Source organism: Haemaphysalis longicornis, unplaced genomic scaffold (genome assembly GCF_048455015.1).
Source record: "Haemaphysalis longicornis isolate Haplotype H1 unplaced genomic scaffold, Haemaphysalis longicornis Haplotype H1 scaffold_12, whole genome shotgun sequence".
Lineage (NCBI taxonomy): Eukaryota > Metazoa > Arthropoda > Arachnida > Ixodida > Ixodidae > Haemaphysalis > Haemaphysalis longicornis.
The window spans coordinates 19,540,606-19,566,413 of record NW_027526225.1 but is presented as its reverse complement, the minus strand read 5'-3'; the positions used below and the strand labels follow the sequence as shown (position 1 = coordinate 19,566,413).

The following is a 25,808-nucleotide window of genomic DNA, read 5'->3' as shown; positions in this document are numbered from 1 at the left end:
ATTGCGAAAACAAAAACATTGTCTTCCAAAGGAATTAGATGCACTACTCCTGCGATATTCCTTTTTTCTAGAAGTGTACAATGATAAAATTCGGTACTGCAAATCACGTGCAAGTAGAAAAAGTAACTGCAAATATAATAAATTGTGTTCGAATATGAATATCATTGGTTTAGTGTAACAGCTTTGAAAGCTGAGGTCAAAGATAACTTGGGCAATCACGACCTAACACGAGAGTGTGTGCACTGATTAGAAAATGGTACAAAAAAAAGGTGAAGAAAAGACAGCGGAGCAGTGAACAAAATTTGGCACACATGGATGTGGTTCTTCAACATGCTGTGAATAGCAGTATATATTTGACTGGATGCAGTCCTTCCAGTCATTCAAGAGAGGCCCTTGCTATGCATGCCTACTAGGACCAGGATGTTACTGCAGGCATTGCCAACAAGTAATAACTCAATGTCTTGCTCATGCCGTTCTCTTGAGTAGATGGTTCTTCCCAGCTCATAAACTCTGTACTGGTAACATTCCACTTCATCTAATGTACACCAGAGTGAAAAATTGGCTTTGGGCAAGGTTTTGCATGCATTAGGCTTTCTTGCATGGCTAGGTGTCGTGCAATAAAGCCGACCTAAGCAGGCGTGTCTTGCGGTAACCCACTGTAACTGCCCAGCAACTAGGATGTTTTGCTGCCATCATCGAAGATGTGGGTTCAATCCCAGCTGTGGCAGCCATTTTTCTGGTAAGGTGGAAAAGAAAACCTCTGTATAGAGACTTCGTTGCACATTTCAAGGCCCCCAAGTGGTACAACTTGATCCATAGCTCCTAATGTGGTGTCCTTCAAGGAGCATGTGCAGCTTCGGCACGTAAAACAAAGCCCCCTCCCCCCCTCCTGCAAAAAGGATGCGTATTTCAGCTGTTGAGGTCACTTAACTACATTAGACTAATAGAGGACCTTTACTTTCAGATTTTGTACTGACTTAGAAATTTGGTGCTCCCTTGACAGACCGGTGTTTTATCGCAGCCCTTCAGGATTTAGGGTATTTCTTTCAACAGTGAGCAAACCATGGTGTACACCAGATATTGCCATTTCAGGCAAGAGCAGACAGGTAGATAATGCTATCGGTCGCAGTGAAAAGTTGTGCCACCTCTAAACATTTTGGTCAAGTTGTCATCCCATTCATGTTATGACTGGGAACTTTTAAATTTGTAATAGTGCCGTGGAGGCCTTTCCTGCCAGCTAGTGTACACAGACGAACTGACGACTCTTCAGTAAAAATATTGTCTGCACTTAGTGAAAAATAAAGTAGGATTTATGGCTTGCTTTGTTGCCATATTTTCATTTTAATCTGTTAAGCAGGACCTGGCAGTCAAGGTTACTTGTAGAATTGACACTTGATTGATTGATTTTAGGGTTTAACACGGCGACGCAATGCAGGCGATGAGGTGCACCGTAGTGGAGGGCTCCAGATTAATTTTGACCACCTGGGGATCTTTAACGTGCGCCGAAATCTCGTACGCACGGGCGTTTTTGCTTTTTGCCTATATCAGAAAAGCGGCCGCCGCTGCCGGGAACCGAACCAGCGACTTCGTGCTCAGCAGCGCAATGCCTTAGCCACTGAGCCACCGCGGCGGGTAGAACTGGCACTTGGACAAGCAGATACAAACTATAATGACAAGATGCAACACAAAAAAAGGAATCGCACTAGTAAATAAATTTTATTCATAACAATCCACACAACTATATACACCGACATACACTTGTAATGCAGGTTTTATGCTATAAGGCGTACAACTGCAATTAACAAATATATTTGTGTCATTTGGGTGCTTACATTGAGGTGTACAAAACTGTAGGCACCAAAAACAATAGCAATGGCCATGAAAGGCACACGTACCCATTGAAAATTATATTCTGGCATTGGAGAAATATTCTGACATGGAGAAATTAAATTCGATATAACTGCACTTCAACAACAATACATAAACAATCCATGTGGATTATGTGTATAGTCAGCTGAAGAGGATGAAAGACAGGATCTATCCATCTCCGCTGTTTTTTTTACTTTGCCGTGGCTAAACCCACGACTGGCTTCATAGATAGTGACCTACCCGAGGCAGCCAGCGACAATGGGGGCCAGTGTGCCAAAAAATTGCTGGGTAGGAGCGGCACGCCCCGTCAGGAGGGGCTAAATAATCTCCAACCTCACCAGCTTCGCTTTTCTCACAGTGTGACTGCTGGCCCAAGATGTAGTGGCTGTAACAATCAGTACCGACCGTTCCAGTCAGTATGTATATCACCAGTCAGCACCTCGAATTCAGCACTCAGTCACAAGTCAGTATCAGTCAGCCGGACCCGATTCTCACCTATGCAGAAGTCAAAGTGCACAACTAAACCACACAGGTACTATATCTGCCTGCTTGACTACCATTATTAATTTTTGAGCATACTCGTTCATTCAAACGTTCAGAACCTTTACCAACGTTGTCTTTACATGGAGAAGCTTTTTTTTGGCATGACGCTCGTCTGCGCACATGCGGAAACGCTTGAGTGTGTGCAAAACAGTTCCAACTTGGCCATATTTCAAGCGTGGCAACGCCGTCATTCTTGCGCGGAAGCATAATGTTTTGCAGTAGCAGGAGCACTACTCGACAAAAATTTCTTCAGGGGCTGTGGCGCTTTCAGATAAGCTGCGCCCCTCTTGTAGCACCTTCCTCAAGGTGGCTTGCCAGCCCTACAAGTGACCAAGTTGGGTATACAACAGTTGACCCCGGCCAAGGCCGGCAATGAGAACCGTACATGTAGTTATCTTCAGGATATCTTTTTGAGCCACGCCCTCGTACCAAAGCGATAGGAACCAAAATGAAAAATGCTTTGGCCATGTCGCTGCTGGCCATGTCGCACGCAAAGAAAAAAGTTTAGCAGTGTTAATAATTCTTTGCAAAACTATTCTTTTTTGCACTTTGGCAGGGCATGAGCAACAAAATCACCGAATCGCTCCACAACAATCACTTTCTTCTTGCTCCGCAAGTGTCCTGGCTCTAACTCGCAGCTCAAACAGATGAGGCACCCTACTCCGCTGACCATGAACAGAAGTTGGGCTCCAGCAACATAACAAGTGGTGCCAAGTTTATACCAAGTTTGTTGCGTCCTGGCTTGTGGCTCCCTGGGAGTAACAGGTCCTGGCAAAAAATGGGTAGTAACAGTTAGACAAATGATTGCAAGGAGAAAAAAATCAATTTCTCCTTTTACAGGATTACATGGCACAATGAAAGTTCACATATATGCATGAGCAAACACACACGCACTCCTTAAAGGAGGGTCCATGTCAATGAGGCATGGGTGACATAACACTTCCCCTTTGGAAGGGGCAATGTTATGCTCTTCGTCTTGCCGGAAGACGTGGCCATCATGTCAAAGTTGGCAAGACCGAGAGAAGGAATGATGATGTGGAAGGGAGACAGCGGCATTCTACTCGTTCGTAACTGTCACACATAAGAATCTGCATCACGCTTCCATGACTTTTTTACACTAGTGAGGACCACATCTGCTTCTTGTAAGCACAGTCGTGATCCCACTCATCATTCCCCACCCTCTCATTAGTGGGGTGCGGCTCCTCCCCCGAGTTGGTGATGGCTGTGACAGTGTGTAGTGATGCAAGTAGTACAGATAAATTTTAGTATAAGTTTGCTAGGTGCCCTACCTTATTGAATTGCACCTGTCATTTTGTCAACCTGTGAAGTCTGCCGAAATATGCGTGCAAGAAAGAAAAAAAAGAAAGAGTGTAACAATGTTAGACCACACAGAAAACAGCACAGTAGAAGCAAAGGATGGGGTGAGGACGGGACAAGAGCTAACTTTCGATAAATGCTTTACTGTAGGACCAGCATGTATACACACATCTGGCCTGTAATAGGAGAGAAAAAGAGAAAAACATAAAAACAAAAAACTGTTGGAAAGTTAAACGACACCCACAACAATTTCCCATGGGATATCCCTTGAATTCTTCTCACACGTGGCTCTACAACGAGTGAAACCAGAGATTCTGCCAGCCGTTACTTGAAATCCGCGGGGGTGGCGTCCCAAACGCTGCAGCGTCGGCCACGGCCTGGCTAGAGTGATGGACGCTGCCGCCATAGCCTGCCCGTGCGTCGGCATAAAGAAAACGGAGAGGAGCGTCTTCCGAAGGGTGAGACAGCAGAACCTAGCCATCCTGATGTGCTAGCTTGGGGCTACACCACTGCATGACACAAGCGCAGACACCGAAACAATTTGGCATGTGAGCTTCTTGATTCCAATTTATACCGATTTAAAGTTTAGTAAGTTTGAGAATTGCAAGAAAGCTGAGGGACCTTTTATCAGGACCAGTTGCTACTTTTGCCTTTTGTAATATTTCTTAAAACACAACCGAATTGGTATTTATCAATTTGAAAAATGGAGCCCCATTCATGGCAAGTAGTGCGCAAAAAGTAGCGTTTCTCTAGTGGCCAGATGTGTGTATGTGGTTTGTACGTTTTGTTTTCCCGCCCTGCAAACCACGTGGCGGTTTTCGTCTCCCATCTTTTGCTGTTTGTTTTTGTTTCCTTTTCTCCTTTTACGAGCCAGATGTGTTTATATGCGCTGGTCCTGCAATAAAGAATTGTTGAAACTTTGCACTTGTCCCGTCCTCGACTTGTGTTTTTACTGCACTATGTTTCTCGTGTGAGTATGAACCAACATGCCCAAACATTTTCTCTTCTACCCTCCAATAGTTTCAAAGAAACAGGCCATGCAATTCAGCTGATATTGTGTTCATCATCACGCTTTTAGAACTTGATTGATTGATTGTAGGGTTTAATGCGCCGACGCAACGCAGGTGATGAGGCACACCATAGTGGAGGGCTCCGGATAAATTTTGACCACCTGGGGATCTGTAACGTGCGCCGCAACCTCGTACACACGGGCGATTTTGCTTTCCGCCTCGATTAGAAAAGCGGCCGCCGTGGCTGGGAATCGAACCCGCGACCTCGTGTTCAGCAGCACAACGCCTTAGCCACACGCTTTAGAACTTCACAGCATAAACAATGCCAAGGTAATCATGCACTGTCGAACCCAGAATAGTGGCTGTACTAGTCACACAGAACAACATAAGTAACAGTCTAAGTAAGCAGTGATTAGTGTCGGTTCAAGCACTACCACATCAATTGACATTAGGTAAACAATTTTTTTTTTCATCTAGCATGCATTGCATTCTGTAAGCATATATGCTGGTGTATGCATATATGCGTGCCCGCATATTTTGCATACATACGCACTAGTGGCATAGGCAAGATGCATAAACTTCTGTGTAGCTTCTAAGCCAACGCCTTTTGGCCTTGGCCACTACAACACCAGCCAGATTAAATTGTGGTGGAGGAACTCCTGACGTTTGTACTGTGGATCCGGGCAAATTTTGATACAGTCAGGCACACATCACATTTCTGATAAAATGTGGCACTCCCCAGCATTCAGCTGAGCGACAGTGGGCCCACAGTACTGGATGCATTGCATGGACATTTAGAACGTAACGACACCCTGCAGTGTATGGGGATAGCATTCCAGCTTACTCCATTGTGGGGTAATATTTGACAGCTGAAGCAAAAACCACCATAATTGTTTGGCCATCGAAGTCAACCAACGTGTAAGCAAGGTGCTCACTGCATGTTCCAAAACATGCAAACGTCTATTGCAATCTCGTCCTGTCTATTATGTTCGGTTATTATGCACGCTTTCAGTGTTTAATCAACTTCTAATTTTCGCTACGCATTCCCATTGAACGTCCGCAATACCCGCAGCTGCGCCACCGATGTGTGCAACATTTGTGAGCGTCGCCCTCGCCTTACCGCGGACACATTTACCCGTAAATTTCAACCTCATAAAAATCAGATTTCATCACATTTAAATTTTTTCAAAAGAATGTTCGATCACTGACTGATTCGTACTCTCTCACTCACAAGACATCCAATCGTCATCGCATCGTCACAAGTTCTCGAAGCGAAGATCGGCAAATCGTAACGGTCATTCTTCGCGGTTTTCAACGATATCGATGCAACCAGGCAGGTTTCATTCACGGCAAATCATGCCTGAACATCAAAGGAGTACTATAAAAACAACGGCACAGCCGCAAGCAATGAAGCAACCAAGTTACAGCCACGGGACGTGCAACAACGCCGGTAAGCAGGTCGTCCGATTCCACTGGTATTTGTACTATACAGAGCTTAACAGTAGAGAATCGCTAGGATTCGAAGCTATTTGGGCTTCGGGTGCGTCACTTAAGCTCGAAAACCTCGTAATATAGACCGTAAATAATTATTAAGCGGAATTTGAGTTCGATAACTCACTTGCCGTAAACAGACATGGGCGCCGCCATCTTGGAAGTTTGTTTACATCAATGTTACCAGACGAGCATCGACATTTAGCTAAATTTACAATTACTGCGATTGTGGGTACTCATTAAGCTTAAAAACAAAGCCAAAGTAGCATGGTATTCATCCACAAAATACAAAATTCGCTGTTGCAAATTATGGTGCAATGAGAATGCGCTTGTAGCAATTGTGTCACCATAATGGATTGGCAGAAAATTTTAATGCATACAAGGTATTTTTATTTAGTTATGCTGTCTTTCAGTGGGTGAGCACGCTCACTGTCCTGTGTCGCGCTGCTTCTGTGGACCGTGTGGCTTGCTGCTAGAGTTGTCTTTCAAAAAAGTCCGGCATTTATTCGTTCTTTTCTGTGACCAGCCACCAGTAACAGACATGTTTTCACTGTTTTTTCCATATGCTGCAAGCTATGTTCAATCAGGTGTGTGTGGCACCTGAGGTAAGCTTCCACACATTTCTACATTCTCCAGATGTGTGAAATAGAACAAGCTGGCTTTTCCGCCAGACTCATGGCTCACACAAGAAAACTGGCGCTCAGCTAAGAATAGCTTGTTCTGTTTGGTTTATTTCAGAAACAATGATTTCTTCTATGGTTTGAGCATTGTTGGACAAATACACTGGCCCATTGGAGTCCAGCATGATACCATTGCCCACTGTGCGTATAAAGATAAAGGAGCATTTAAAAAGTTGGAATGCAAAATAAATGTTCTGAGCTATGTTGGCAGTCCATGTGTGTTTTGTCCTCCATTGCAGTTTGTACAGAGTGATTTTGATATGATTGGTAGCAGAATATCTGACACTGAATTTGCTCACCACTGGCTGCACAAGAAGAAATCGCAAACATGATAATACGTAACTAGTATACTGTGAATCTCTCTGAACACTGAGCTAGAAATAATTCTCAAAAGGAAAAAAAAAGAGTAAAGAAAGAAAGGGAAAAAAAAGGTTGCTCAAGATTACGATACCCCCAATGCAAAATCGGAGCGCAGTGCAAACTGCAGTCTTCTCGGTGACGGCGCGTAGCTGCTGTGTCTCAGAAGTGACCGCGTCATCAGTGAACACACGACAGCGGGCGCAACTCTGGTGTTTTATCACAGTGCATCACTGCCGCCGAGCATGTCTCGCGCGGCCTCTGCTTACTGCCCTCCCCCTCACACTTTCACCATACTTTCCTCCTCCACCTTCCTGTTTGCTCTATCTCATTTATCTCTGGTGCCCTCTTCTTCATTCGGTTACACCGAAGCCGACAGTGATGTGAACCTCCACCTTCCTGTTTGCTCTATCTCATTTATCTCTGGTGCCCTCTTTATTCGGTTACACCGAAGCCAACAGCGACGTGAAACCACAGAAGCGAGAGAGAGAGGATAAACATCTTTAATTTGGAGCTTAATGGTGCAGGATGGTGAGAGCACCACCGGTGGGGGGCGTCCGCTAGTCCGGGATGCCCTGGTCCTTGCTGGCTGCTCGTGCCCTCTCTATCAGCATGCGCTGGGTCGAGAGGTCCGAGCTGGACAGCCGGTCCACCCACTGCTCGTACGTGGGACGGGGATTGGGTGTGAGGGATGGGGATTGTTGGCACTCCCAGACCAGATGGTACAGGGTGCCTGGTTGGGGGCAAAAGTTGCAGGTACTATAATACTGGGTGGGGTAGATATGGTGGAGGAGGGTACAGTGCGGGTAGGAGTTGGTCTGTAGCCGGCGGAGTGTGGTCGCTTCGGCTCTGGAAAGGTGGGAGTTGGGTGGAGGGAACTGCTGGCGCTCGTGTCTGAAGTGAGCGAGAATGTCCGCGTAGCCATTCAGTGTGTGGGGGGCCTTCTTCGTGTCTTGGCTCTCTTCGGAAATGGCCCGGAGGGTGTGTACGCGGGCAGCGGCGTGTGCCACCTCATTTCCGTTGAGAGACTCGTGTCCAGGGGCCCAAACGATATGAATGTCGGGAAGCTGCGGGATGGCATTCAGGATCTTGAGGGCGAAGGGTGATATGCGGCCGAGCTGGTAGTTGCGGCATGCTACTTGCGAGTCCGTAATGACTGTAACGTATTCGCTATGTGTTGTGGCTGCTAGGGCGATAGCGATTTCCTCAGCGGCGTTTGTAGATGTGGTGGATATTGTGGCGGCTGTGACCTCGGTTCCCTGGTGGTCTATAACCGTGACTGCGTAAGCGGGTTTGCGGGTGTAGCATGCAGCGTCCGTGTAGCGTGTCGTAGGGTTCCCGGCGTGCTTCTTCGTAACTGCATCGACCCGTGCTTTGCGGCGTGCTTTGTTGTAAAGGGGGTGCATATTCCGCGGCACGGGAGCTACACGAATGTGTTGACGGATGTGGAGGGGGACACGTTTGGGCTGGTCTTCTTTGGGCGGTACCGGGTATCCAAGGCGTGTAAGGGTGTCTCTTCCGGTAGGTGTCAGCTTGAGACGGGGGATTTGGGAACAGCGATGAGCCTCGTGCAATTCTTCCAAAGTGTTGTGTACCCCTAGTTGGAGCAACTTGCGAATGGATGTTGAGGGGGGTAGGCCAAGGGTGAGTTTGTAGGCTTGGCGGATAAAAGTATTGAGTTTTTCTTTTTCGGCGGATTTGAGAGCCAGGTGTGGTGTGCCGTAATTCAGACGACTCATCAGTATTGCTTGAGTTATTCTCAGAGTGTCCTTTTCCTGAAGGCCGTAGCGGCGGTGGGCGATGCGTCGTACGAGGTGCGTTAGTTGTGTGAGGGTTCGTTTTAATGCAGGTAAGGTTTGAGAGCCGCTTCCATTTTTGGGTATGTTGAGACCGAGTATGCGAAGGTGGGGGACTGTGGGTACTGCGAGGTTGTTGATCGTCAATTCCGGGTCGGGGATTGGGTCCGTTCGTTTTTTGTAAGTGCGGGCACAGAGCGTGAGGAGGGCGGACTTCTCTGGGGCGCATTCCAGTCCACGAGCTTGGAGGTATGTTTGAGTGACGTGTATTGCTTCCTGAAGTGCGTCTTGTTGGACGCCGGTGCAGCCGGTGGGGACCCACAAGGTGAGGTCGTCAGCGTAAAGTGCATGGCGTAAATTGGGGATTGCTGCGAGGAGCGGCGGCAAATCTTTCATGGCTAAGTTGAATAGCAATGGTGAAACGACGGATCCTTGTGGGGTTCCCTTGGGCGCCATTGCAAATGGGTCGGAACGGAGATGCCCAATGCCTATCGTTGCCGTGCGGTTGGTCAGAAAGCAAGCGATGTAGGAAAATGTACGTTCGCCGCAGTTGGTAGAGGCAAGACCTTGCAAGATAGCATGATGCGTTACGTTATCAAATGCCCCTTTGATATCTAGGGCTAGGATCGATTTTTTGCTCTGATTGTTCAGGGTGTCTAGAACGTCGTCTTTAATTTGAAGTAGGATGTCCTGGGCCGATAAGTGGGGGCGGAAGCCGTACATTGTATGTGGGATGTACCCGTTCTCTTCGATGTGGGGTGATAGTCTGTTGTGCACCATGTGCTCAAACAGTTTTCCGACACATGAAGTGAGAGAGATGGGGCGGAGGTTCTTTGTAATGAGTGGTTTGTTGGGCTTGGGTATGAGGGTGATTTCGGCGTGCTTCCACTGTGGGGGGGAGGGTTCCAGCCTGCCAATGGGAGTTAATAAAGTCCAAAAGCTTTTCAAGGCCAACGTAATCAAGGTTGCGGAGGAGCTTGTTAGGAATCCGGTCTTTTCCTGGGGCTGTGTTGCGGGTTAGATGGTGAACGGCTGCTTCGATTTCCGCCATAGTAAAAGGTGTGTCCATGTCTGGATTGGGTTTTCCCGTGTATGACGGAAGTGTCGGAGTAGTAGCGGAAATGGGTGCTTGAAGCGGTTGCTGAAGCTCTCGCAATAAATCGGATTCTGTACCCTGGTAATTATGTATCAGGCGCTTCAGATGGTGTTGGGTGGTGGATTTGGATTCCTTGCTGCCTAATAAAGATCGGAGTAAGTGCCAGGTGCGGCGGGTGCCGAGCGTGCCTTGAAGTTGGTTGCAGAACTCAGCCCAGTTTTGTTGGCTAAGTTGTTTAGCGTACGCATCTGCCTCTGCTGTGATTTGAGCGATGCGGATGCGAAGTTTCTTATTTGTTCTGTTCCTTTTCCACCTTCGAAGCAGGCCTTGTCGGGCATCCCAAAGATGGAGCAGGTGTGCGTCAGTGGCTGGGGTTTCTTGGGTTAGGGCAATTTCTTTTGTGTGCTTCTTGGCCGTGTCAAGTAACCGTTGGACCCAGTCATCTAGATTAGTGATGGAGTCCGCAGGGGTGTCGCCTCGAAAGTCTTTCCAATTAGTGAGTCTGGCGGTGCCGATGCGTTGATTAGCGGGTCTTGCGTGCGCAATTTCCAGTTTTATAATATGGTGATCGCTGCCGAGTGTTTCTTCAAGTCGCGTCCACGTGGCGCTCTTGATATTATATGTGAAGGTGAGGTCAGGGGTGGTGTCTCGGGAGATGCTGTTGCCAATTCTTGTCGGGAGATCTGGAGTGTTGCACAAATGCAGAAGGTTCTGAAGTGTTGCATCATATAGTGTTTTGCCTTTCTTGGTATCTTTTAGGTATCCCCACGCCGTATGTTGGGCATTGAAGTCGCCAAGGACGATTAATTTTTGTCCGCGCGTGCGCTGCCGGACGGTTTTAAGGAGTTTGTCGATGCCGGTGAGGGGTTTGTTTGGGGGGCTGTATACGTTAAGTACAAATAGACTGGCTTGACTTTTCTTGCGTGGAATAATTTCTACAAATGCATAGTCGATCTCAGTTGGCAAAGTGTGAGATTGGGCCGTTTGGGTTGACTGTACCAGGATAGCGGTGCGTGAGCCAAAGCCGGTGACATGTGTGTTGTAGCCGCGCAGAGTAACAGTGTCAGAATCTGTTTCTTGCAGTGCGATGACGTCGGGTTTGTGCTGTTGCGTGTAGTGGGTAAGTGTAGACTGCTTGTTGCGGTAGGACTGACAGTTCCATTGCCACAGGGTGAGCGTGGATGGGGGGTTGCTTTTTCTGTTACATATCATGGTCGGATTGGAGGGTCGATGATGTGTCGCCCAGTTCGGGGGGTAAATGCCGCCTCATGGGCTTCTTGCGTGCTTTTTTGGCCTTCTTAGTTTCCTCCAGCAAGTGTAGCCTGTGATCCAGGTTATTAAGGCGTTCGTCGAGGCGTTCGCCAATGCCGCGTATGAGGCGCTCTAAGTGGCTGAGATCGACTCATGCGGGTGCAGCAGCGTGTGGGATGGCGGACAAGGGCTCTAAGCTTCTGCTGACGATCACACCACCCCCCGACACAGAAGCGAAGTGGGCACTTAAGGGGTGCCCTCTAAATAAGAAATGGCAAGCAGATTACCTTAGAAAGATGTGTTTCAATGAAATTTCTTTTATACCTAACCTATCCTAACCTTGTAGCTGAACAGTTGGCATTGTTCAATTTACCCCAGTCAGCAAAAGCATGATATACAGCTGTTTAACTCCAGCCCTTGTTCATTTTTGAAAAGTGTTTTTTCCGTTCTTTCCTTACTTTTTTTGCTGCTCCAGCAGCGCTGGGAGCATGAGCATGCAAGAAAAAATGTTTATATGTGTTTCACATGAAAAGTTGTATGGCCATGACACCTTTAACTTGCATTACAAATTTCCTGCTTCACTTTAACCGAAGCAATTGAATAATTAAGTGAAGCATCAGTTTTACATTTTAAAAATGGGTAAAATAAGCAAGTCCACCAAGGCAATAAATATTTCAAAGACAAAATGAAATGTCTATTTATATGTTATGTTAAAGTTGGGAAAATTAAAATTCTTCATGATTAGTGTTTGCTATTAATTCAATTTGCAACATTGTTTACTGTTTGAAGCATTTATAATTTACAAAAATTCCTTGGGGCACTTAGTCTGCTTATGTGGTTTTGAAATAACAAGCATTGTGGCTTCAGCTGGCATTATATGCTTCCTGCACTTTGGTCTTGTCATTGTACTTGCCTGGTCAACCAAAGTTAGCTGGTGCAGAATCTAGCAGTACACCCGACGTCAAGCACATTCCATACCAAGACGCGGTGCTAGTAACTCCAATACCTTTGAGAAACATCATGTAAACTGATAGGTTCGCCTGGCGTGCTATTGAGGCACAAGCATGTAGTCCCCCAACAGCTCCGACAAATACCAGGCAATCTGATGGCTCCAGATGGGAGGTTATTGAGCCACGCAGTCTTGTAAGAGCCACCAAGGACTTGCTTTCGTTTTTTATGTTATTTCTCCTTTTAGCGCACTTTTGTTCATAAGCCATGCTCCACGCGTACCTGATAAATATCAGGGCCATTCACTGCTTATAACACTAAATATTTCGCCTCATGGAGCAGATAAGGCTTGCACCTCATTAATAATGATGATGATAACTGATAGTGGTATCCCTTTCGTAGCGGGGTGATGACATGTCATCTTACCAAAAAAAAACAACTAATATACCTGTGTTTTACACGCATTTAATACTAGCTCTGCTCTTAGGGCAGGCACAAAAAAAAACTTATTAGGCACAGAATACTTATTCTTTGTGTTACACGTGGTAGCTGTCCTAGGCAATATTCCCGTCTGCTTTTCATCCACCAGCATTCTATTAGAATATCTTCTCTTTGTCGCCTCGACAGCCCTGAAGTTGACTTCCTCTGTGCTACCCTGAAACCCTGCGGCTTCTGGAAGCCAAAGATTTCCCTCTAGGTTTGGATGGATACCCTCGCATTCAAACACTATGTGCCGCATAGTTTGCTTCTTTTCCGCAGACCGCGCATACCCCATCACTTTGTGTATACTTTCCCACAAAGCTCTTAGTTCACAAGCAATCTGTCCTAGCCTCGAGAAGCAAAATGCTTCCCTTAGAATTATCATGGAAATTTTCTTTTCTATTGTCCAATTTCTCAGCCCTGTACATTTCTAACGACGTTTTAGCTTCCATTTCTTCTCTCCATTTATTCATTTCTATCTGCCTTGCCTCCTTTTGGTTGCTTTGGCTGTCTTAGCTTCTCCACTGTTGTTTCTGCATTTCATCTAGTCCTCCTTAACCACTGCGTGTCCACGCTTTTTATGTATATGTACCTGAAAACCTTAGCTGTCCACCTACGTCGATCCATTGCTCTCAGCCTCCTCTCAAAACATATTTTACTCTGAGCTTCTCGAACTGGAAATGCCGCTCAGGCCATTCCTCTGTGCACTGCTTCGTTACTTGTTTTTCCATGCGCTCCTAAGGGCAAATGGCCTACTGTTCTCTGGTTCACTTCAAGGTCTGATTTTAAGCTTATTAATACAGAAATAAAAGTTGGCTCTGCCGCACAACATGCAAACTTACAAGCCTCACTGCATGGCTTGTTCTTTGGGGTAGGTTTTTTAGCACGACACCAAAGCCATGCAAGAAAGCGTACCACAAAAGCCTTGCACAAAAGTGGAACTCTTGCAGCCACTGTTGGCTGCAAGAGTTGGCTGCAACCAATATATTGGTTAATTTGAAGTTACTTAGCATAAAAAAAAGAGAATGTGAAAGCAATTGAAAAACAAATGTGCGCGGATAACGCAATCTCACTGGTAGTAACCCACAACGGAGAAACTTGTAATGCTTCATGTGAAGGAAGGGAACGTGAAAATTGCAGTTAAAGGCTGTGGGATAAAGAGAACAGAATTGGGGGCTGCTGCGATTACGGCCATTTTGGACCTCTCGTCGCGGCAAACAAGAAGACAGAAAAATCAGATGGCGAATAACTTCACCGTATGAAATTTCAGACGTCGTTATACACTGGCACAGCCAGATAGATGGCAGTGCCACTGATGCTTTCGAATTATTGGACATTCCAAAAAAATTGGCCAGTGACCGTGTACAGCGCTCGGAGATTGAAACGCGATACTCGGAGCGCGTGGCTGCCGTTCCTTGTTGCGTTACAGGTGAGCGCTTGTGAAAGCGAGCTGACGCATTGTGGTATACGGTGAGGGTGAGAGCATTTGTGACGCATGCTTAGTGCATCTGGGAGACAGCCCTTCAGTGCGTGGTTCTTGACGGCGCCATAGGGGTGCTACATGCCATGGCTTCAAAACGCTGCGGCTGCGTGCTGCGCCGGGCTACGATAACACATCGCGATAAATGTGCATTCAAATTCTTCATAATGCGCGCGGTGCCCGCTCGCCCAGCTTCGCACGGCGTGGCGCAGCACGCAGGCACAGCGTTTTGAAGCCATGGCATGTAGCACCCCTATGGCGCCGCCAAGAACCACACACTGAAGGGCTGTCTCCCGGATGCACTAAGCATGCGTCACGAACGCTCTCACCCTCATCGTATACCACAATGCATCAGCTCGCTTTCACAAGCGCTCACCTGTGGCGCAACAAGCACCGGCAGCCACGAGCTCAGAGTATCGCGTTTCAATTGCTGAGCACTGTACGTAGAGATCGAAGTCAAACATTATGATTAATTTTTCATCAAGGAATTTGGCATCACTACTCGTTTAAAAGCACCTTTTGTTACATAAAAACTTGCACACACCTATAAGGTTGCAATCAAGGAATGCGAGGCCTGAATAAAACGGAACACTCGGTGGATGAGTGTGAGAGGAAAACCTATGGGCAACAGATGGATTTGGATAAAGCAGGATAGGAGAAATCGGAAATGGAGCAGACAGGCCTCTGTTCTGGAGTGTACACAAATAGACTCAGGATGATGACTACGGCATGAGCAATGTGAGAAAAATTCTCGTCTGGCGATGTGGGGCCGGTCAAGGAGTGCCCCGTGTCAGCAAAAAAGTAGCGATGGCTACCTATTCTTCGATTACCTGAGGCTCCTTTAATCTTAAAACCCCACTTGCATTGCTTGAGGAAATTTTTGCCGAAACGCAATTTCATTAGTAAATTGCAATAAATAACTGACTTCTAAAACGACCATGTACAGCAATCTCTGTAGTGCAGTCTTAGCGATAAAAAAAAAAGAAACAGCAGCTTTGAATGCACTCAACACCAATGTTTGGGCACCAAATGTGAGTGCATTAGGTGGGTGCACCACATGGTACGCAGTATTTGTTCATTGTTAGCATCGAGTGTCTCCATTTCACTTTCCCCTGAACAGAATAAGTCGCGGTATGTATCCTGTGGAATCCATTCCATCTTCTAACTCCTGCATGCGAGCGCTAGGAATTCTCAATTATGTTTCCTAAAAAAATTACAACAGAAATTGTGGTGACAGGTGCAAATTGTATTTTTACACACACACACACACACACACACACGCACGCACGCTTATATAATCCAGCTTCTCAGCAGGAATATACTTTCACTGCACTGTCCCTACGAAAGACAGACTGCGAAGCGCAGATTTTGCGAAATACTTACACCCGCAACGAGAACAGTGACGCCCTTAGCCCAAGGCATCGACAAGCAGTCTCTAGAGGTAGGTCTGTCTCTCTTTAGAAACAGCGCAGGTCACCCGTCGGCCACTCGTACACGTGCACCGGCTGTAGTGGAAATTTTCGACCAGCCCCTGTAATGGAAGCAGTGAGCGACGTTTCGATGACATAAGATACCGAAATAAATACCTCCGAAACTGTGCCCGCTTTGCATTTGTGCATGCAACCCAGAACCCCTGTTCTGCTTACTGAGGCTGTGAACGTTCACCTCGGTGTAATAACTGTCACCAGTAGTAAGCATAGTGACACCATAGCTAGCAGATTCGAGCTCAGTTACGCATATGAGCCCGTAAGAAAAAAAAAATCACGACGATATGCTTGCGGGTGCGCGTTCGCAAGAAATATGGCACGTAGCTTACCCACTTTAAAATGAGCCTACACTTCTACCACGAGCCCTTAAGCCAGCAACACCTTGTGTGTTTTCTTCGGGGTATAAAAAGCGCAATATCAGATGACTAAACACTTACCTCCTGACGAGCTTGTCGCTACCACCGACGTAGACGGCCACAAAATCGAGCTCGCTAAGTCTCCGCCTTTGTGTCGTCGAAGCTGAATGTTTGAAGTTGAGGCGCAGCATGGAGGAAAAAAAAGCTCCACGAGGCGCAGACTGACGTGAGGCTCGGTAGCACCCTAGGAATGTCAGCTGGAATAACAGCTGCCATTTCAAACCACAACAGCGTACAAGCCGTCCGGTTCTGTTGAAACGGTGCCGCAAAAGCACGGACAGACGAACAAGAAACAAGAAATGCACAAAACAACGTCGTCAGCGTTGTCAGCATGGCCAAAGCCCCTCGATTTTTCACACCAAAGTTGGAGAGATTTTGAGGCCAAAAAGACAGCGTTGCCAGCATAGTTGGGTGCTTTGAGGCCGATTTGGCGGCGGTTGTGGTCAGGTTTTAGTCGGATGCGCCCTGGAACAGCAGCAGCAGCAGCAGCAGCAGCAGCAGCAGCAGCAGCGTGAGCGACATCGCAGAAATCCAGCGTAGGTGCCCTATTCTCGACTGCACAAATTGCCGGCAACTCGTCCATGTTTTTTTGCGTAAGCACGACGTAAGCAATCAGTGACGTGCTGCACCTATAGCTATGACGACATGCAGTGTAATTTGACGAGTCACTCATAAAGATCGCTACCAAGGTATCAAATATTGTGCAAGAAAGATATAAAAACACTTGGCATGTACTATAAAAATTAAGACGGTAGCTGAGGCCGACAAGAAAAACACAATTCTGGGGGTCAAATTTGGCGTCAACACCACAAGGCGATCGAGTAACGTTGATCCGAAAGCGAGCGCAAGGCGGGTGTCGAGCTAAAGAACATCGCACAATTTTTTTTACCGTGTCTATTCATTTCTTTCAATCGCTTTTAAGCTGGGCTCTCTGCTTCAATGCAAGCTTTGTTGCGTTGTCACCTTCCCTGCCGCCACCACCGCCACGTCATCGTCTGCTGCTATGTTACAAGTTTATGGCGTGATCACAGAAAAAGATGGCCGCGACCATCGCTTCTATGACACATAAGAGCAGCGAAGCGCTACGCCAGATAACCGCGGAGCGCACCGTTGTCGCCGATTCACTCATTCGTCAAGCTCGACTTCAATCAGCTCTGTAATGAACCAAATAGTCACTTTTCTTTGTTATTTTCCTCTTGAGTTGGATCATGTGACCCAACAGCTTACTAGGACGAGTGTGGACAAATGCCATGCATTGGGTTCTCTTTGTGATGGAGAGGCTTGTACTGCCCTTTAATGTTGCGGTTATGCCAAACAATTAATTTTTATTTTATTGCCAAACATAAAAGAAAAATACTGCACGTTGTTTGTATGCTCCATGATTGTTGATTTGGAAGCTGTTGAAACTATAATTTGTTTCGGTAGGAAACATGCTTTAAACAGCGCGCATGTGAAACTGCGCCTGCTGCAAATTGCCGCACATTTCGCGGCGCCGTAAGCCGGGGCAATTTTTTGTCCTATTTTGCTCGTATTTTCTGACAAAAACAGCCGCCATTTTCAATCCGTTACGTAGCATTACGTCACTTTTACGCAGGCTGAAGTTGCCAATGCATGACGTAATCGTTCCCGCCAACTGTTTGAATTACGTCACGCCTTCTCAGCCAATCACAGAGGGGGTGTGTATTACAAGCAGTATTATTGTTGAATAGTAAAGACAGGCTTACGTTGTCATGTCCGCTGCATTTAGTCTGATTTTTCATTGCCAGCCAAGAATTATGCGCTTTCAGTAAGGACAAATAAGGTAAACATTATAACTGGTGCCCGTACACGTCATAAACGTCAAAATGACGACAGCACACACAACCGCTTTGTCAACCGGTAGCACGTGACCAAAATTGAAAGCCAATCAGAAAAGACTTCCGGCAAATTGCCAGAATTGCCGGCAATTTGTGCAGTCGAGAATAGGGCCCTAGCTGCCGTAAGACGCCGCCGACCGAAGCGCCCCCACCGCGCGTCGGCCGCCGTCGGAAGCGTGGCGGCGAGGCTACACTCGCGACGGGCGGCTTTCCCGCAGCAATCCGGATAACAAGATGGCGGGCGGTCGCGCAACTCTTAGCTCTCACCGAGTGCTCCCTGCGGGAGCTATATAGAAGAACTTAGTGTCACTAAATGAGCTACGCTTAAGAGTACCGCCACTTCGTGCACCCGGAAGAGTATGGGGGCCATTTTGTTTCTGGCTTGCAGTGTTGCCATCTCTCCCAACGAAACGGCAGCCGGTTGTGACGGGCAGAGTGTGACGGGCCGCTCTAGCGTCCACGCAGCAGGGAGAGAGAGAGAGGAGAGCCGCTCAAAAAGCTCAAAAACAAAATGGCTGCGCGCATGTGTAAACAAATATCATGCGGTGCCGACCGACCAATGAAAATCCTGGCGGCACATAACAATGAGAGAAAAGAGTGCCGATACTCTAAAAGCCTTTATTTAGTGACGCTAGAAGAACTCTAGTAGGGGCGCCACTGAGATCCCCTATCGGCCCGTTTCGAAAGCAGCCGCGGGGGTCTCCAGCCCGCTCCCCCCTGTCGCCATTGCTTTTGAGGCTCGTTCAAGACTACGATTTACCGTTTGTACGCGTTCTAAATACAAAATAATGTAAAGCAGGCACTCTATTTGCAAGCGTGGTTTGTTTAGGAGAGTATAAACATTTATGACGCGATCTTAGTGTGGTACATTCGGTTTGTATGAGCTCCAGGTGTGTGTCACAGGCCAGCGTCCCGAAGCCGGCATATGCAAGCAGCTGATTGCAATTCCGCTGCCCTGATATTTAGTGGCAGTGTCTCCGTAAGCAGTGTTTCCTCCGATGGTCTTGTTGCGGCCATACACTGTGATGTAAATCGGATTTGTGCGCTTACATAATCTAGCGGAGCCCTCATACCTGACAGCACGCAAGTTACGCTTGCCAATATGAAATATCAGAAATTGATCACTACCCTGGACAAGCCAATGCGGCATAAATTTCACAAACATTCTACGGAATAAGTACGATGGATAATGTAAAATTACACTCGGGAGTCAGCACGCGACGCTCGCAGATCATGTTACATTTATCCTCCACGAGAAGTGCGCAGGCGGGCTTATAGAGTAATCCGCGTCCGCGGCTAAACTCTTCGATACATCGTCATATGACACAGAGAGACCACAAAATCTAACATAAACCAAAATCAAGAGCTCATCAGATACCACACTCTTCCAACGAGCCCGTGTGTGCGAGATTTCGGTGCACGTTAAAGATCCCCAGGTGGTCAAAATTAATCCGAAGCCCTCCACTACGGGGCGCCTCATCGCCTCCGTTGCGTCGGCGAGTTAAACCCTACAATAAATCAATCAACTCTTCCAACGACCCCTCGTATCGCTTGTGAACTGCCTACCGTGTATTCTTCAAAAAACTCCCCCCACCTCCCCGAAGGGGATCGTGCGGAAATGCGAATGCATTGGGTGCACCGATGAGTGCGCTGCGGCAAGCAGTAACGTAGAGAGGCGTGTGCTCCACTGCATTTATATACATTTTCCGAGCGCAGCGAGCGGAGAGAGGGTACGCGGAGAGGAGAGAGAGACCCGCGCAACACGCCCGCCCCGCGCGCGAGCTCTCTCTCCCGCCGAGCTCCGCGATGCGAGCGCCCTCACACGCCCGAGCGCGCTCCTCCTCTCCACTCACTCTCCGCTACTCCGCCCGAGCTCCGCGATGCGAGCGCCCTCACACGCCCGAGCGCGCTCCTCCTCTCCCCTTGCCCTCCGCTACTCCCGCCCGAGCTACCACCTGCTCCGGTTGCTAGGCGTGCCACAGCTGTTGCTAGGGGCGAGGAGGAGCGCGGAGAGATAACACCTGCGGGCGCACGCCGACGGAGCATGACAACCCCCGACTAAGAAATGCATTCGATGCTCACAGAAGAGGGGGTAGTGTAGCGGTGTCTATTGTTACAGTGGCAACGCGGTCAATCCCGCTAATGGTAGCGCGAGACTGGACTGGACGAAGAGAAAGACGAAGGTCTCTTGCTGGTGCTCTTGCTGTAGCGGCGCGGGTCCGCCGCGCCGAGACGACGACGACGATGACGACGAAGGCAGAACTACGAGGCGCGTGCTCATGTGCGCTCGCGCTGGAGGAATGCAGGCGCACGCCGACGGAGCACGAAGACCCCCGACTAAGAAATGCATTCGCATTTAAAAATCCGTCCGGCAAGTGATCAGCCGTTCGTTGAAGGCGAAAGACAAATGGAAACTGAGCACGCAGCCCATGGAGGAAAGAATACTCAGGAGAGGCCCCAAGCACCCCAATGCATTGCGAAAAGTGTGGAGGAAGTCACGTGAATTTTCTTGAGCCCATAGACAATGTTGCTTACTTGTTTACACCTGCGGCGGCCAAATTTGGGCGAACAGAACGGACAAATTTTTAAGGCGCTTGGTATGTGGCTGCCTCGCTACGCTTGCAAACCAACGCAGTCGCTACGACAAACGTTTTTAAATTAGGCCAGTTTGAAAACTCTGCCGTCGGAGGCGTCTGCGTTCGCCATCCCGCGAGCCTGTTGCTATGACGACGACCAACGCTACTTTGCCAGGCTTAAGAGCTGAAAAATCGTCCTTCTATCTCAAAAACGAAGGCCGTTTTTCGATTGAAACTTTAGGTGAGGGTTAGAATGGGCAAATTGAAGGCGAAATCAACAGCTTAGAAGATGGCATCGCGCCGAGGAATTAGCGACGAAGCTGTTTTCGCTTCGAAGCGGGAGGGCAGGGCGACGCCTTGTTAGTCAAATCAACGTTCATTTCGCTCCGCATTTGTAAACAACGATAGTTCAGCGTCCCCCTTCCCTTCCTCCCCCCCCCCCCCTCCATGTCTTGCGAAATATCAGTGCGTTTCGCATCTAGTTGTTTTGATGAATACTTCCTTGATTAAACAAACGTATTTAGCATTTACGAAGCTGCTGTTTTTTTTTTCATTCCCGTACCACTATTCTATTTATTGCTGACTTGCAAATCATTCATTTTTCCGTGGTTCAATTAACTTTTAAACTGGTTCTTGCTATAAGGCGTGAGTGAGTGGGCACATAGTTAACAACGCACAGCCTTTCAGTGTACTTAACATTTTCGCGTGGCTTATATTCCCATAAAAGGCACAAGTTATTGGCAGCTATTGGGTTATCACATCCCCGAAACATATTTTTCTACGACGTACTTATTGGAAGAAAAGCCGCATTTGTTGTCTGCGCTGCAAAACGAACCAATCTCTTACGGTGCCAATATCAGGTCTAAACGAGGCGACAATAAATAGAATTCACTTGTGCTGGCGTCTTCGAAGGTGACAATGGTGATATGCTGCTGCCGTCGCCGACACCTGCAAGAGCGGCCAAGACGCGCGCAGAACCGCCTCCCCGGGTAGCTCTTTTGGCATTCGAGCACTCTACCAAAAGGCAGCTGTTTTTTTTTTTTTACCTTTTGTTGTTTGGGGTGCGGAAAGGCAAAGAGAAGGGAAAGAGAACCAAAATGCTGCACGACCACCTATCAGCCACGCAGCACTAATCCCGTAAATGCCGCGTAGAAGCGGCGACAGGCGCCGCAGCGATCGCGAAGCTCGAGGCGTATACGCCTTGAGTTTCGCCATCGCTGCGCCGCCTGCCGCCGCTTCTCCGCCGCGTTGACAGGATTTGCGCTGCGTGGCTGATAGGGGCTCGTGCAGTGTTTTGGTTCTGTTTTGCTTCTTTTCGCCTTTCCGCGCCCTAAAAAAATTGTTATGGTGACGTCTATGAGCAAAGAGTACGTTTAGGTCACTCAAAAAGCAGCTGCGCCTTCGTAGAGTACGCGATCGTCTGCAAGAGCTACCCGGGGACGAGGTTCTGCGCGCTTCGTCGCCGCTCTTCCGGGCGTCGGCGACAGTAGCAGCATATCACCACTGTCACCTCCAAATACGTCAAGCACAAATGAATTCTACTGTCGCATCGTTTAGACATGATACTAACACAGTGAGAGGTTGGCTTCATTTTGAAGCTTGGACAACGAATGCGGCTTCGTTTCGAATATATACGTCGCAGAAAAATATGTTTCGGGGATGTGATTACCCAATCCCAGACAATAACTTATGCCTTTTATAAGAATATAAACCATGCGAAAATGTTAAGTACATTCCAAGTCTGTGCGTCGTTAAATATTTGCCCACACACGCCTTATAGCAAGAACCAAGGCAAGTTAATGAAACCACGAAAAAAGAAATGCTGTGCAAGTGCGGAAGAAACATAATAGCTCTAATGGAAATGAAAAACAAAACAGTGCACTTCTGACATGCAAAAGACGTTCGTCGAAACTTGAGCCAGGTGGGGTTCACCAGACCAACTATACGAGAAATGCACTGCTATTCTGCGAGACATCGGTGGGGTGGAGAGACGGGTGACGCTGTGTACAAATGCGGAGTGGAATCAAGCAATGATCGTTTTAGTAATCACACACACAAATATCGCGTTCACTTTCCTCCGTACGAACAGCTGATCGTACGGCGGACGCATTTTTTGGAATTATACAGGGTAGGCAAGGCAGTCCAACAAGCGATGAAAGGTGTCGTTGGAAGAGTGTGGCATGTGATAAGGCCCTCTGATTTCAGTTTCTACTTTATTCTGCAGGCTCCCTGCGCCAAATGACAATATTTAGAAGAAGCATTTATCGCGGACGCGGATTATATTCTACTGTCTCCGCGCTGCTCGCAGAGCATATACGTAGCAGATGAATGTTTGCGGGCGCTCACCTCACGACAAGACGACTCTGTCGTCAGCTGATCCCCGAGTATAATTATGCATTGTCCACCGTACTTTTGTTGAATATCCCCGAAATTAACACAGTACTGGCTTGTAAATGGTGGTGATCAATATCTGAGATATAATATTCGCAAACATAACTGGCGTGCTGTCAGGTATGAGTGCTCCGCTGATTATGTAAGCGCACAAAACTAATTTACACCGTAGTGTATAGCCGTAGCATGAACATCTGAGGAACCGGTGGTTACAGAGACATTGCTAGTAAATTGAGGGCAGTGTAGCTACAATCGGCTCCATCATACGCCGGTTCCGCGACTCTGGCCTGTGCCACACACCTGGCGCTAATACAGACATATACCACACTAAGATCTCGTCAGAAACATTCACACTCACGTAAACACACCCCATTTGCGAACAGAGTGACTGCTCCACATAAACATGGATTTAAAACGCCCGCAAACGGTTATTCTCAGTCGTGAACGTGCCGCAAAGTCAGCGGCGACTGTGGGGAGCGGGGCGCGGACTCTCGCGGCTGTTTTCGAAACGGGCCGCTAGGGGGATTTCAGTGGCGCCCCTACTATAAAAAAATGGGTAAGTCTCGTGCCCCACGCGGGGTACGAGATCTAGCCCCCTCGCGGTGGCTCCTGCCCCGCAGAAGTGACGTCAAACTAAACTAGTCACGTGACTTCCTGTGACGTCATTAGTTTTTTTTTTTTTGTTTTTGCACATTCGAAGACTTTTGACGGCGTGTGCACGCCATGTGGGATTCCGGCCTTGGCTCCAACCGCAAGCCTGCGCAACGTTACGTCCTTATCGCCTTGCACAGCGGCTGCCTCGCGGCGCTTTTTTCTTGTTGGGAGGATTGTTTGCAATTATTTATTGAGTATTTTTCGTGAACTTGCTGCTGCTAGTCTTTGTAAGCCTAACGCATGCTATTTTGGCAAACTGCTTCGCCCCGCTTTTTTCCGTGCTCCTTTTGTTGCCGTTAAATATGTTGCTAGCTTCATATTGTCTTGGAGTTCGCGTGCCATCGGCTTTATGCTCCTGCATTCGTTGTCTACTTGTTCCGATCGCTACTTGCATTCCAAGCCTTGTATTTTGATTCTGGCGTAAAACGTGCGCATCAGTTTTTCAGCGCTTTCCGCCGTGGCTAACGAGGTAGCTGACTTTGATGACGTGATAGCGCGAGCGACGTAGGGTCAGCGGCGTCAGTGTGCACGAATCAAGTATCGTCAGCGCAGGGCATCGTCAAACGCAATCCGTCCTGGCATGTAGCCTGTTCTGCAATATTTCTCACGGGGCACTGCAAGAAACCTTACTACCCCGCGGAAACGATCCGTGCACGCTGCATGCAGGGAGCGCAGCTCCACCTTCTTGGGTGGCCTGGTGAATGGGAGAGCCCAGCAGCCGCCCGTCCATGGGCAGCATAGGTACTCAGCTATCGCTGAAACCAGCCGCTCACTGGCTGGCTTCCTGTGCAAGGAGGCTCAAGCTCCAAATGTGCAAGTTCGGGAGAAGTCAAGCCGATAAGATCGCCGTTTGTGCTAAGCTTGACACTTGTGTTAAATAGTGCTTTCAAGTTTGGTGTGCTCAAGGTAAACAAGTGACTCTTGTTCTTCATCTATGTTTTTCGAATTTGTTGCTTCGAATAATACTATTGTGCTTGCATGATATGCAAGACTTCAAATGAGCTGCGAATTCTAAGCAATCTGTAGGCAGCCATTATTGAATGCACAGGAAACAACGTTTTGTCTACCTTGAAATTTTCTACATAGGGTACGTGGAACTGCCAACTAGCAAGTTTAATGAAAGGTTATCTGCTCAATTACAGTAAAGAGGTAGCAAGGGATAGATAGGATAGCCCTCCCTCCTCTCCAGCTGATCGTCTGGCAGCGTCTCATAACTTCGTTCACAATTACCGCATAGATTTTATTTCCCTAACCTTTGCCCCAGTGCCTTCTGCCTTCTTCAACCCGGTTAGTCAACAAAACTTCATCCTGCATCTGTTCTGATTATGTATTTTGGTATGCTAGTTTTTTGTTTATTCGTGTTTGGCTTGGAAGTCAACATAACCAACAACAATACTTTCATGCCCACTGAGTTGGATGGCCAGTAATAGTCAGAGCTTCTCTCGAAGGCTTACAGTGGATTCACGAATTCTGATTGACTGCGACATCAATGTACCCATCCGGAGCACCCTGCGGAATTCAACGTGACGTTAATACTTGTGTTCACAGGTGGTAATTGTCTGCTCTGTGTTTGGGGGAGGGGGGTAAACAGTAAAAGTTCCTAATTGCAAGGAGATATTTCATGTTCTTTTGCTTTTTAACTCTGTGCTGTGTAAAAAACTGTTTCGGCTAATTTAATGCTTAGTCGTAAGGGCCATAATACAGTGTCCCATATTTTGTTTGCAACGATGCAGAGCTCAACTGCTAGAAAGCACATTCTCTGGTGGTGGTAATTAGCTTGAAAAAAAAAGGGCACTGAAACTATTTTTTAAGCTAACAAGCCTAAAAAACAGTTTATGGAGCACATCTACGAGGGAATGGTTCTTGTACAGCTTGACATTACCCTCTCTCGAGAGTACTTAATACCTTGTGCAGGAACTGGAGCCAAGGACACCTATGTGGACGTGAATGTCTTTATTGGTGTTTGTGAATTTTGCAGTACAGCTGAAAGCTGTATGTATCCTGGAAGGCTTCAACAATAAAATGACTCCAATGAACGTACTTCTGCTTTTGTGTCAATGGGCAGCATGTGAGCATTGATAAGTGCTTCGCTGTTGACATTTTTGTTACA

General features: G+C 47.6%; 1 long non-coding RNA gene across 1 annotated transcript; it reads right to left on the bottom strand.

The window, feature by feature from the left end:
* Positions 1-3,022: 3,022 nt before the first annotated feature.
* Positions 3,023-16,366, bottom strand: LOC144161884 (uncharacterized). Its single transcript, XR_013320516.1, has 3 exons — positions 16,243-16,366; positions 15,702-15,849; positions 3,023-3,180 (listed from the first exon to the last, which is right to left on the bottom strand). It is a non-coding gene; the product is annotated as an uncharacterized LOC144161884 (long non-coding RNA).
* Positions 16,367-25,808: the final 9,442 nt, after the last annotated feature.